The following is a 14,211-nucleotide window of genomic DNA, read 5'->3' as shown; positions in this document are numbered from 1 at the left end:
ACCTCATTCAGTGGGATAAAAGGACTGAGGCGAAGCTCCTGAAAGCATTCAGCTTTTTCTTGATCAGTGTTTCAGTTATGAAACGACAGCGGAAATACACGAAGAATCATTGTGGCACAGAGTGAAACCGACACACACTTATATCTAGCCTCATAAATATCTCTGCGGAGAGACACAGGGAAATGAACTCTCAACAGTACAGTAAATAATAGTGTTCAGTGTCATACCAGACCTGCATTCTCTCAGCTCTGCTCTCAACAGCAAGCCAGGCCTTCAGGAGTTTCCACTGTCAGTTTCCACCCTGCTTGTATCGTTGTAAGTTACTCTATACTCTCTATACTGTTCTATTATTGTGCAAGAACATGGTTACGTAGTATTAGCTGCACAGAATGATATGTTAAATGCAAAGTAAGGCTATAGACCCACACACAAAGACCTAAGAGCTCCTCTTGTTATCTATTCAGCACTCGCGTCACAACATAATACTGCCGCTCTGTCTGTGAAAGCCAAGACGCTAGCCTTCACAATGAAACAATTCAAGTGTTTCTGCCATTATGTTTTGTATTGTACGCGTCAAATCCCACTCGGGTTGCCATTATAATAATAATGATCCAGCGACGTGTTATTGGTCCCAGTTGGGAGGCTCTCTTTCTGTTGGCCTACCCTACAGGGAAGTGCTGGTTTAGGTTGCAGTGTGTTGCTGACGGACACTTCAGCAGGGCGGATGATTGCTAATAATGGAGTCTGACCCCAGATCCTCAAGATGATAGAGCTCCTTACTCGCTAAGCTAACCGGCTGAACTTGATGTAGTATATAGATGGCGGATAGTGGATGCTTCTGTGCTGTTTCCTGCGCTGTGAGAGATAAGATGCTGTGGCCCATTGAGCTTATTTCTCGATTAAACACAAAATTTGTTTACTCACACTTTTAATTCAGTACATGGTGCGCCAATAGCAAGGTTGCTCTAACCCTACAACCCTCTTTATTTCACCAAATTACAAATGGATATTAACCTCTTTTAAGAGTCACTCAGGCAACGCCTCAGATAGTCGTCCCAAGGGTGTTTTAGATTGAGATGCCGTCATGAATGGAGGGAGGTATTCATGTGGGGAAGCCATCAGCGTGATGAATAACCCTCCCAGTCAAGGGATTTAATTGTTGTGACATGCCCGCTGAGCATCTCAATAAGGGTTTGCAGAAACAGCTAAGAAAAAAGGATGTCAGTCCAGATAATTACTCACATTCTCTTAACATTTACCTTTTGTCAAACAAGACTTCTCAGAAGTTGAAATGATTCAAACTGATGGCCACAACATAAATCGTTTTGTTAAATTATCAAAGAGACTGTCGTGTTTTTGTGTTGAGGAACACTTGTGATATCATTATCAGTGGAATTTAAAAGTGGGGAAATACTTATTCATCATGCTCTTATTTGGGCAGAAAATATGTGTCATCATGCCACAACTCTCCAACGGGGATCACAAAGCTCAAAGTGTCCAATGGAGCTGTGGACGGGTTAACATTGTAGTCGATTTAAAACGGGTCTATTGAGGTTCTGGTGGGTTTGACAAAACGCCGGTGTCGTACGGCCTGGGAATGAGAACGGGTTGCTACAGTATGGTGAGACATGGTGAAACTGAAGATTTAATTTAGCAGTTTTAACTCAGCAGAAGGTGCAGTATAATTGGGCTGAATGTTACCATGTTAGAGTCTGATGTTTTAGCCTCCATTAGAAAACATGAGAGGTGAACACCACCTGGAAGCAATAAAAACCTCGGGACGCAGATGTTAGTGGCTAATTGTGAATGAATACTGATGGGGAAATGTGTGTGGTGGTGAAGTGTTTCTTTACTTACCATCAAGATTACTGCCCCCCCCCCCCCCCCCCAGCATAAAGGTGATCAAAAGCCATTAACTCCAATTTACTGAACTTCACAGGAGAACATTTTATAACAACTAAGTCTGATCATTATAATCAAATTCATTTAAAAATGCCTGTTTTGAAGTAACTCATATAATAGCCCATTTAAATCTGAAGCACGAAACATTTCTCGCACATTGTGGAGCCAGGTGGTAAAAGTTCCTTATTGATGAGGGAGTTTGTTAACAGAGATGCAACAGCAACTGTATTAGTACAGATTAATCCTGAAGGGAAGCAAATGGTAGTCCCTCATTAAATTCTGCCACTTTACTGCCGTGAGCCATGTGAGCTACCTTGCGAGGCATCTGGATCTGCAAGATCACGCAAATCCATCTTGCCAGGCATCAAGAACCATCGTGGTTCGGACCAATCAGCGCCTTATGAGGAACAAATGGCAGCTACGGGCGTGGCGACAGCTGCTTGTTCGAAAAACAACAACGGTGGCCCCGAAAGAGGTTAGCATAGCCTCTGCTATAGCATCAGTTATATCAGAACTGGACTTTGCTTAACCACACTGTAGTGATTGATGTGCAGACATTGTTGACGAGAGAGAGAGAGAACAATGGCTGACCAGGTAACAGAATGTGAGAGTGATGGCCACATTAAGGCACAGAAGTCAGATTATTTTTTGTCTGAAATGCAAAAACAAGTGAAAGAGAAGAGGATAACGTAGTATTTTTAAGAGAGAAGAATTCAAATTTCTAGACAAATCTGCGAGCTCATGTTTTATTTGCTCTGGCAGATAAGTCTGGCCCCCCTCCCGTTCAGACAGATTTCCACCCGGCCTGATTCAGATCTAATATGGGGTGGGTTTAAGCGAAGTTGAGTCAGATCAGGAGGTTTGACAACAAAAAGTTCATGTGTTAAACTCAGATCACGTCTTGAGCTCTAGAACTTCAGTTCTTTTCCGTGATTGAATTCTTCTTAGAAAAATGATTAATTGCTGGATTTGAAATGTTACCGCAGTCCACCTATGACTGCTTTTGAACTTTTTTTCCATTGAGTATCGGAGTGATTAAGAGGCACTTTGAGCTCTCAAACACAAATGTGAGTAATTGCAAAGCAGACGAGAATGGTTTAGCTGCTATTCAGATCCAAAGAATTCTTTCCTTTATATTAGACCACCTTTTGCACATTTGAAAGTGAAGGTTTCAGAAGTTTAGTTGTTCTGTTTCAATATTCCAGAGTCATATCAATAAAAGATCACAAACCGTGCTGACCCCTCTCACGTAAATGCTTTCCTCTGTGTAACGCCACAAAAAGAAGTCAGACACATTTTGCTGCAGTTCCATGTAAATACAGCAAAGGTAGACTTGAAGAGCTCTTCAGTTTGGAGTGATCCCTTTTCATCAGGGCAAAGACGATTATTCAGCCTGTAATGGATGACTTTGATGTCTGTCAACTTCCATGGAAACATCACCTAAATAACAGCTAGAAGTCCAGGTGGTATGCTTTTTGGCTGTATAGCACTGAAAACACGATTTCAAATGTTGTAAACATCAGTAAATCATTGCAATTGTTCATGTTTTAAAAAGAAAGTGTTATCATCCCAAACAGGCAAAAATATCCTCACATTTGCAACTGTTACATTTCATCAGTATCCAGCGAGATTTCACCGACAGCTTTCTTTATACCACAAAACCACAGGGTTTATGGAAAAGGCTGTTTTCACACAAAACCCCACACTGCGACACACTCTCCCAGAAGTTAGTTTGTTTTCCAACATAATTGCTGCCTGGATTTTGTTCACCTGCAACATTTCTTTTTGGGAAGCACCGTTATTCTGCCAGAGAGGGTGTAGGGAGGTGATCAGGGTGGATGGTGGCTGATGGTTGTTTAGGCAACAAAAGCACTTTAGTCGCGGTTCAAGAAATATTGTGATTATTTAAGTGTCGCATGTTTCAAGCCACTGTTTAACCAAGACCATGATCTCTCTCAAACTTTAACCAAGCGCTGTGATGCATAAACATAACCATAAAAACATGAATCGTGCTTTAGTTGCTACAAGCTGATATTTTATTACAGGAGCTGTATGAAAACAGATGAAATATACTGTCAGAATATTTAGCAACTTGGCAGATACATTCATTAGAAACGTTATAAATGTTGATAAGAAAAACGTAATTCACAAGACATTCAATTTCTCACTAAACGTATTTGTAGTTGCAAATCAGTAGGATATGTACTGAATTTGTAGGAGACAGGGTACATAGTGTTTTCTGCAGAAGGCCGGAGGACGTGCGTGTAGCATATGTTGTTTTCTTGTGATTCGTTTGCGATTGTAACATAACAAGAAATGATCAAGACTGTCCTCACAAAAAGAACAACAGCATCAGCATCAGTTTCAGGATGTGGCCCAAAACAACATGTTTACGCTCAAGTGACAAAGCCTGTTAGCGGATGTATTTATAGTCATGGCGGCAAAGGAGGAAGTCAGGTGACGAAGTGACAAAGTCCACGTAGGGAGGTGTTAGTTTGTAGGAAACAGTCGATTTGTCGAGTTTACAATGTTTGTTATATCACCTCAAGAAAATAAACTAGACGTCTTGAGCACATGAAGCACAGCAACTGTCTCATAGATCTCAACGTTTCAGAAACCTTCAACCATGTCTGCCCTAACCCTCCCGTGGACGTCGATATTGGACGTTTCTGCAAAACCACGGATTCTTTTCAATGCCGCTGTTTTTTTTTATACTCAGTTGTTTGTTTCTTGTTTTCTACTATATTTACACAAAGCAGCTACGTTAAGGCTAAGAGTAGAGAAACATTATGGTTATGGTGAATAAAAACACAAATGGTAATTATGCAGGTTTATGTCCAGAGATAAACTCTGGTCTGTTGCATGTCCATGGACCTCTACACCCTCACTTTACACTTCCCTACATAATGGACACACTACTTTCTGCATAGGCACAGAACGTCCTGTATGAACCTAATTCATAGGATACTGGGCTGGGTCGCAAGCTGTTTTTTACTTCCAATTCTTAAGGCCCTTGCTGTCAAACAACACACAATGGCTTCGTATTTATCTCAGCGTGTTCTCGCTAAAACCATGACGAATGAACCACGTGATATGTATGAAATTATGCAGTTACTTAAGATTTGATTGCTGCAATCAGCTGAAGTTGAACAAGTGGTCCAAGTGCGGTCAACGTGCTGAATGTGCCTGTACACTCTAAGCTCATCATGTCAAGGACCTCCTGCACACACAAGTCACACACACTGCAGTTCAGTCTGTGACGCCATGTTGAAACACTTGATTCATTTCTTCACATTTTAGAATAAAAGGCAGATTTAATTTTCAGGAAGGAGGAAGAACAGCATGACTCAGTAGCTGTTTAAGAACACGCATCAAACTACTACTACTACTCATCCTGTTTAGCTTCAGGAAAGTCTGAAAGGTCACTGGTTGATTGATTGATTGAACGATTGGTTGATGCCATCGTCAGACTGTCTGTATATTGGTCAGGCTGGGAGATGCTTTCAGCCCCCCCCCCCCCTCCATAAACTTACATGCTTATTGTCCATCAAAGCCACTAATGCACTTTTGATTTGAGTCATTCCTGAGCTGCCGTCCCAGTAAGTAGTCCCTTTCCCCCCATTTCCTTCCTTCTTGGTTTCACAGGAGACAGTTGACGAGACAATGACAATTCATCTTCATCACGGCTTCCCGCATTACCCGCGCATTAACGTGCAGCTCTTTTCCTTACATAATGCAGCTCGTCTCACTCACGAATGCATTCAAAGGGAAAAGCGCAGTATCCTGAGAGCTGGGCATGTCATTTGTGGTTAATGTCATCAAGACATTGAGGAAGAGTCGAGTGGAAGATGACTGGGCTGCTTTTCCACAAATCCTCCACATATGCGTTAAATATGAAATTACCTGTTACATCTCATGTTGCAAAAAAAAGATTTGGCCTTATAATTTCAAAATAACCCTATATGGAGCAGTGAAGTGTATACAATCAGCTTATTTCTCAGGTGTAAACTGTAATAATACAACATAGAATATTGATTTATTCTATAGGGAAGGCCTGCGGCTGCTTCACTCCCAGTCCGTTTCTGTGTGCCAGCACAATACACAACCTGGAACTTATATGTATTTAAAAGATTGGATTTTTGATCAATAGATGTAAATATTTGTTATTTGTTTTTTTTTGGGCGGGGGATTGGTCTAATTGTTGTTGTTTTTTTCTCCTTTCCATTTTAAAGGGCATTTTTGATATAGTGGATCTAACAGAGACAAAAGCAGTATGTGTCAGGAATGTATTTGTACACCTTTGTGAAACAAAAATAAATAAGATACACTGGAGTATATGCTTCAATGGTCTGTGTATGCTGTGCTCACTGACCAGGTAAATTACACCATTATCATACAGACTGCAGACACAAATATCACAAATATTATAAACTCCTCCTGGAATGGATGGACATATTGTGGTTTAGCGCTTCTATTCTTGCTTTTCTCTTCCTGAGAAATGCTTTGCCAAAAATATCTAGTTCCCTCTCCCCAGCACTCGGTCCCTCTGGATACTGACAGCTGCCTGAATTACAAAGGCAGCAATGTGAGTAATGAACCAACTGAAATCTCATCATATAGAGCGACTTTGAGTTACCGTGAGCAGCCCCTCTGACCCTAACCCCAGCTTCTGAGCCTCGCAAAATGAGCTTTTCATTTACTATTCAGGCATCAGAATGAGGCATGTTGCAGGCACAGGGGTGCTCTGAAGAACTGCACTGCATGCAAACGTGGATTTGCAATCCTTAAACCCAACAAATCAGCAATTCTGTTCCAAGCCTATTTGCATACAGTACTCACAGATTCTGCCTATGTGCACGGCGTGAAAGTACAAATTTCACAGCAGCCTTGTTTGATGCTCATGAAATTGTTTGGGACTCGGTTTAAACAGAAGTTGGATACGTGCGTTCGTCTTTTCTGGATTTCTGCGAAGCAAAACACGTTATTATTTCATGGCCAATGCTTTGATCTGGCTATTGTATAATGCAACAGCATTAAAGACCAAGTTGATTACAGTTGTCCGGAAAATTAAACACCATTAAATTATGGCTTTGATTGAAAATGCCACATTTTAAGGTAACCGGCCATCGGCATGAAATATAATACTGTTTGTAGTCAACAGCAACTGTTTAACATTCTGTTAAAAATCCCACATACAGTAGGAGGTGATAAAGATAGTATATGATGTAATGTTTTGTTTGACGCCGTGGGTCTGAAATCCTACAATTTGCCTCCAAAAAAATACAGAGTCAGATTAAGTCTCAAGCTTTTGTTTTGCCTAAAGTCTCCAGGATATTTTACAAAATAAATATAAATAAATTCTTTTTTGGCCCCTTGGGGCAGCAAAACAGGCTGCAAGCACAGACACATAAGATATGTCAAACCTGTTAGCAAATAGTTGCTTCTGTACACATCCAGCAGATACAGAGCAACATTAGCATTCATTTGAAGTTGCGTTTCTAGTCCAGCGTTAACTTTAACTCTACTTTTATCTCTGTTTTTTGGTCTCCACTCTGGAGGGAAATATCTGGCCATTTAGCTTCCAAATGCTCCGCTAACTAACCTATAGAGCCTTTGAGAGTGAACCAAAATTAAAAAAACAAATAAGTTAAAAGACGACATTACTAAATAATTATCTGTGGTTTCATCACCTTTCACATGCAAGTGGTCGTGTAATCCATTGTTGATCTAAACATTTGGATTGTAGCTGCTTTAAATCTTACACACGAGTAGGACAAACTATTCATCAAATAATCGTGTATGTCCTTTAAGTGCATTATTATCACAACAGCTGCTTTACAACTTTATGTGCTTCTCGAGAAGCTTTGTTGTAGCATTAAAGGTCAGGAGGCGGTGAGGTTAAAACAGGGATTATCCTCCATTGTTGTCCCATCTTTTTGTGTTGTGTTTGTCTCTTGAAGCATGAATAAAGCATCTTCACTCCAGTCAGGTATCCTGCAGGTTGATGCCACAACAGCAGCTGCGTGGCGGCGCGCCTCCTCTCCGCTAAGGAGGAAATCAAAGGCTTCAAATCTCACAAGTGGCCTGGCACCCTCTCTAACAATGAACGCTGGAAGGCTGGCTGCCACCGGCTGAATGTTTATCACAGGCGGAAAACTCCTGCGCAGATTTATTTGAAAACAGGTCAATTCTATGTCTGTTACGCTCAAAAAATGACGGCGCGGTGAGATAGACAGATTGGAGAGTGACTGTATAGAGGGTGGACACAATAACAGGAACACCTCCAAAATATAACACAATCCATCACAGACAGCCCTCAAACATTTCTACAGGACTGGATCGACTCTTCTCACACAGTTTCAACAAAAACTTAGCATTTTAGGCTTCACAAAGGTAATTGTTTATTTGCAGAGCTGCACAGGTAGCTATTGTCCCATATCATAGAAAATGTTGCTATTGTGTCCATCTCCCTTCATGTGGCTACAAAAATGAGTCTGAGTGAATGGAAAGAGTCATATCCTGCTTGTGACTCATGTAACTCATCTTCATCTTTTTGCTACCTGAAGCACGTAGCTGTCTTATCTGCAAACTTGTTTACTTATTCAAGTACTGACCGATGCCTCCGGTCACACAAAGGAGAAGATTATGAGGAATTAACACTGTTTAAAATAAAAAAAAAACACACATTTCAAGGCTAATGTCTCACCCACTATAAAGCCATACAGCAACACGTCTCGAAGTAGGAAGGACACATATGAAAGGTCATTTTTGATAGGACCTACATGTGTGTCTCTGTGGCTAATAAACCATTTGCTAAGCCTTGTCCCCCTTAGTTACTGTTGCTATGCCTGTCAAGCTTTCCAGTTTAGCACAGTGATAACATTGGAAGATTCACCACTTGAATTCACAGTCATTTCTGAAACACTAGGTTTTAAGTTTCACAAAGAAATGAACTAAAAGCAGCCTTTTCATTTCTAGCCGACAACCGCGGATTTTATCGGCCGAAATGAAACCGTCCTTAGCAGATTTTATCAGCTCTAGCTTCAGGTGACCATATTATCAAACCCCCAAGTGTTTCATCAGGATGGGGGACAAGTATTTCAGTGCTCAACACACCTTTCAACACCATGAATGCAGCGTCTTCGTCGCTGAGTACTTCACAAAGGAAGAGTTAGTTAGAGTCAGTTATCCCTCGTATAATATGATAAACCAAAAAATGTTATTGATTCCAACACAACCCTTGGATGGTTGAGACTTTTGCTATAGAAAAACATACTCGGACAAGCAGCACAGTGGCGAGATCTGTGCTTTGGTGCTGGTATTTCTGTTTACATGGAGGTTTTAGATATATATTGTAAAGCTATGAGAGCAGAGCTGCACAGTACTAATACAATATGCAGTATCGACTTCACAAGACCTTTTAAAAAAGATGTGCAAATCCACAGTGTAATACGGCACATGCTCATGCATTTTGTTTTTTTAAAAAGTGCGTACTGTGGACCCCTTTTACCGCACCTGGGATGAATGTTTTTTTCTGTTTAGAGAAGGCTCGTGTTTTGTTTTATTTGGATTAATGCTGAGTTATAATTCAGTTCAAGGGTTATGTGTCCCAGCGGATGCAATCAAAGTGAACGGTGCTCTGCATACCTCAAACCAAGTGCTGCAAACAATCCGCGTAAAGTGCTGCACTGTTTAGGGACGATATATTCAATCACACCTTGATATTCTCCTCTGAAAGGCCAGTAGAAAGGTCAGAATTAAGTTTCAAATTCAACGAAGCACACCTGCCATCATATAGCTTTGAGGACAGAAAGAACTTGTTATACTAAAATCCTCTTTTCTGCAGCAGAGTTTGTTCCCACAGCTCTACGCCCATAAAATCACAGAGTGTAAAGTTCTCGGGATGATCTTCTGTTTGCTGTCTAATGAAATTCATGTAAAGTCGAGAGATGTGCAGTTTACTTAAAATGACTTTCTTGCTGGAATCTTTCTTATCTCGTAAATAGTCAATCTGACAGCCTGAACACACCCGGGAACAAATCAAGCTGCAGTGGCAGATAATCTCCCGGCAAGTGATTTTAGGATCAGATTCATTAACAGAGGGTATTATTGCTTTCTCAAGATACAACACAAACATCAGAGAACAGGATTTCAACACATTTACCGCCACTTTAATTCCAAAGAAATACAACATGTTAGATAAAAGGCCATTAGAAACCTCTGTTCGTCCATTAATGGCACAATGTAACAATTACTAATGACATGGATTGAATGTCTTTTTTTTTATTAAACAAAACGTTCGACACGTTTGTTATTCATGGAAGTGTAGCACCACAGTGTATCCTGCACCAATCCACATGACTGTCCGGCTTATTGAGTTGGGAACATGTTATGATATAATTATAGATAGATCTGTGTGTAGTTTTTATTTCTGAAGAATTTTAAAGACCACAAGCGTAGTATTTACAGTGGTGATACAATTTCATGGACAACCAGCAGTCAGCAGTGTTATACACCGTCAGTTCAGCCCGTTCGCTCTGAACTTGCCGTCTGACTTTGAAAGGCTTTTTGAGCTTTTACCAATGCCTCAAAATGTGCTTCTGATGACGGTCATCGTACTTTCAATAAGCCAACGTCCACATCATTTGGGAATCACAACACACAACTGTAAACATTTAATGTTCACTTTATATTTACACCATTCTGCGCATTTGAAATACTACATTTTCTTTCCCCAAACAACAAGGAAAAAAAAAAAATCTACCTCATCTTTAAGGCCTTTCGTACTATGATGAAATCAGATATCTCTGGTGTGGACATGACTGCACCGTTTCAGTTTCCAAGGCTGAGCTTGAGTACTCACACAATAAAGTCTGAAATGATTTAGGAAATGTCACAGAGCCCTCTACCTCTACTCATCACTGACTGATTTGGAAGGAGACAGAAATCAAAGAGCCAAAAAAGAAATTAATCTTGATTTCTTGGATAAGAGTGCTGACATCCAAACTGAAAACACAAAAACAGGCAAGATTATATAATACTTTGGTATGAATGCCCAAAGGCTGAGAAGTAGGACCTGCAAAAAAAAAAAGTACATTTTAACACATTTTTCATAATGTATAATGAGACAGGAAATGTTGTAGAAATGGTGTTAGAAATGTCTGAGAAACTGATAAGTGCATGCAAATGCAAAGTGACTTGTTTCAAGAAGACACCTTCTTTCAACACAGTGATATTTCCTGAATAATCCTGTCACAAATGAAACTGTACCGGGGAAGATGGTTTGTTAAAATGTAGATTCAGCTGCACCCACTGAATCCTCCACTATCCCAAACTGTTTTTACAGATTCTCAGTCTCAACATATACATGTACATACACAGTACATTAAATCATTTGTTTTTACTCTTTTGTAACTTGATTTGTTTTTTTCCCCACAAACATTTTAAAACATTATCATTAAATGTTGCTGTTTGGGGGATTTTTGTTTCTGGTTATGATAGTTTCAGTGAAGGCAAAGACATCCATCCATCACCAACTGGCATTTGTTTACTGAAAGCAGAGAAAAGGAAAGATACCGCACTCTCTGTGGTCAACTGCGATGTATAATACATGATACGTTGAGAAAACATGACAAATGAACTTCGTCAAACCATGAAGTTATGTGCAAATATAGCAGCATTTAAAAAAGAAGGAGAAACATACGACTTTAGCGGACCAAAAAAATCCAATTCTGAAACATTATACAAATTAAGACAAAGAAGAAGAAGAAGACAACCTTTCATCATTGCAGCAAATATGGAGTAAGACGGACTCTGAATACTGGCTCTCTTTCAACTCTTTGATGCTGCTGCAAAATGTGAGTTCAACAATCACAGACATTTATTCAAATCAAGCCCCAATCTGTTGTTGCTAAATAAACTATGCATATACATACGACATACTGTTGATCATTGAAAATGAGGATGTAAGATACTGTGACTCGCCCAGAGTCTTTGTGTAAGTATCATGTTTATATATCACATACTGGCATCTGTGGAGGCTGGAGTGTGCTAGATTTCTTATTAATATATATACTTTCCATGAAAGTTTCATTAATAGTTAATGAATGATGAATACATTCATTCGTCTTGAGTATGATTCAGATTAAATTAAAGAAATTCAGCTGTTTCTTGTTGACCAAGTTTATATGATGACTGCCCAAAATAATCCTTTGGGAAAAACCACTTATTTTTAACATTTCAACCCATAGATTTACATTTGCATCATTCAAATACAAAATTAAGTTAAGAATATAATTACCTTCCAGCGTCCACAGTCATTATGACTCAGACAACGTGAGCATACACAAACGTAAGGTAGACCCAAAAAATCTAGATTGTTTCAGCTTGGCAAAATAAATTCACATAGTGCCATAAAAAATAGATAGCACGGTGATTCAATGAATGCCACCATTCTTGTACTGTTCATTTAAACAGAGCTCTGTCAGTGAAATATGTTTGCAATATTGATATCAGTGAGTAAATCTTCAGCCCTGTTTCCTTGAGCAACTGTTGGCATGAAGTGCCAAACCTTCAGCAGGCTTTTTGAGCTGCACACCGCTTTCATTCCCACCTTTGCCTCTTTATTCACACCGGAAAGCTGAAAAATCACTTCCATCAAACCAGCGATGCCAAGGGCAACTTATCAATCACTGACAAAAATGTGTCAGCAAAACAACACGTAGCAACAAAAATTTGATCAGTGAAAGTGTGAAAACACCTCAGAGAGGTTCAACATGATGGGTGTGCAGATTAGTATTTCAGAGTGAAATAATGATTCAAATAAGCTCTCCGGAAAAGCCACAGCAAGATTTTAGGTTTATTTTAACAATGCAGCAGCACACTGCAGCAGCAGCAGCAGCACACACTGCAGTAAGGCAGACAGTAACTCTGCTGTGGACGTGGAGGGGAGAGCCATCACTGCAAGCGCACATTGAGCTTAAGAGCAACAATTAAGGAGTTTATTAATTCATCAGTTATCCCAGGCTGCCCAGTGGAAGCTGTTTATGCTCAGCAACTGTGACAGGAATCTGTCTTTTTATCAGCATGTTAACCAATTATGGTTCTCTGATGCCCATTAAACTTTATTAAGGTCCATAAACCACAAGTTGACTTGTGCAGTCCATTATAAATACACAGGTAGAAACTACATTCATATACCACTAATTTTCAACAGCAAAAACACTTTGGGAGAAACTGAACGCCTGTAATTTGTGTTTTTTTTTATCAGCATAATGAGGAAACATTTTTAATTAACAAATCTGACAAGTCACAAAATGTTCAATGGCAATGTATTTATTAGTTTTCCCTACAATATCCACTTGTACTGCAGCAACTAAAGCATTATTAACACGTTTTATGGGTATGATCAGGCGCTCGCAGCACTTGGTTAAGAGTCTTGGTTAAATATTGAAAAAGGCAATAATGACTTGAGGCACAATTTACTTTTTTTGACATTTAACCAAAACGATAGTATTTCCCTCAAATCTTTCACCTTTTTTGGCCACTTGAGGGCAGCAGAAACAAGCTGACATATTATCAACTTTTAAGGCTAATTTTGTTGCCTATATCCACATCCAGCGGATACAAAGTTGTTTGTGTCCACCCGAAGCGTGTAATATTCGGCTCTTTAGCTCCTAAATGCTCCATCAGCCGGGCGCTAACACTGTTTATCTGCCGTTTGGCAGCTGGCAAGGTAGCGTACAGTGAGTTTATCTAAGCTTTTTTGCTGAAAACAGCTGCCTGTTGCAGCCACAAACAACGCTGATGAGAGCGGCGAGATGGAACCAAAACACCAAAGTTGTGGACAGTAACACGAAAACAATGAAAGAACTAAAACGCTCCATAGATCAGAAGGAAACTGCAGTCGTGTGATAATTCTCCAGAGGTTCATGACTACAAGCTTGGGATACTGACCCCAGTAGAGTCACAGCCTGGTACAAGAAGTACTAGTCATTGAAAATAACATTGCCACTGGACATATTCCAGGAAACTCTCCCTCAAAATGTATCTGGCAAACAACCAACAAATTGGTGGAGTATGAATGTAATTTCTAGGGACAGGGTGGAGAGGTAAAGTAAACTGACCACTATAATTCAAAAAAAGTAAGATATCACTGCAACAGATCAGAAATAGATCAAATTTAACCTCTGATCATGGAGGGATTATGACACAACGGGCCCCTGGGCACGGACACGCAAAAAGGCTTTGTTGTACTTTTCCATCTCTTTATGGATGTTTTGTGTCTCTTTGTGGTAGTTTTGTGTCTCT

Source organism: Enoplosus armatus, chromosome 8, assembly GCF_043641665.1.
Source record: "Enoplosus armatus isolate fEnoArm2 chromosome 8, fEnoArm2.hap1, whole genome shotgun sequence".
Taxonomy (NCBI): domain Eukaryota; kingdom Metazoa; phylum Chordata; class Actinopteri; order Centrarchiformes; family Enoplosidae; genus Enoplosus; species Enoplosus armatus.
This window is presented reverse-complemented; position numbering follows the sequence as displayed.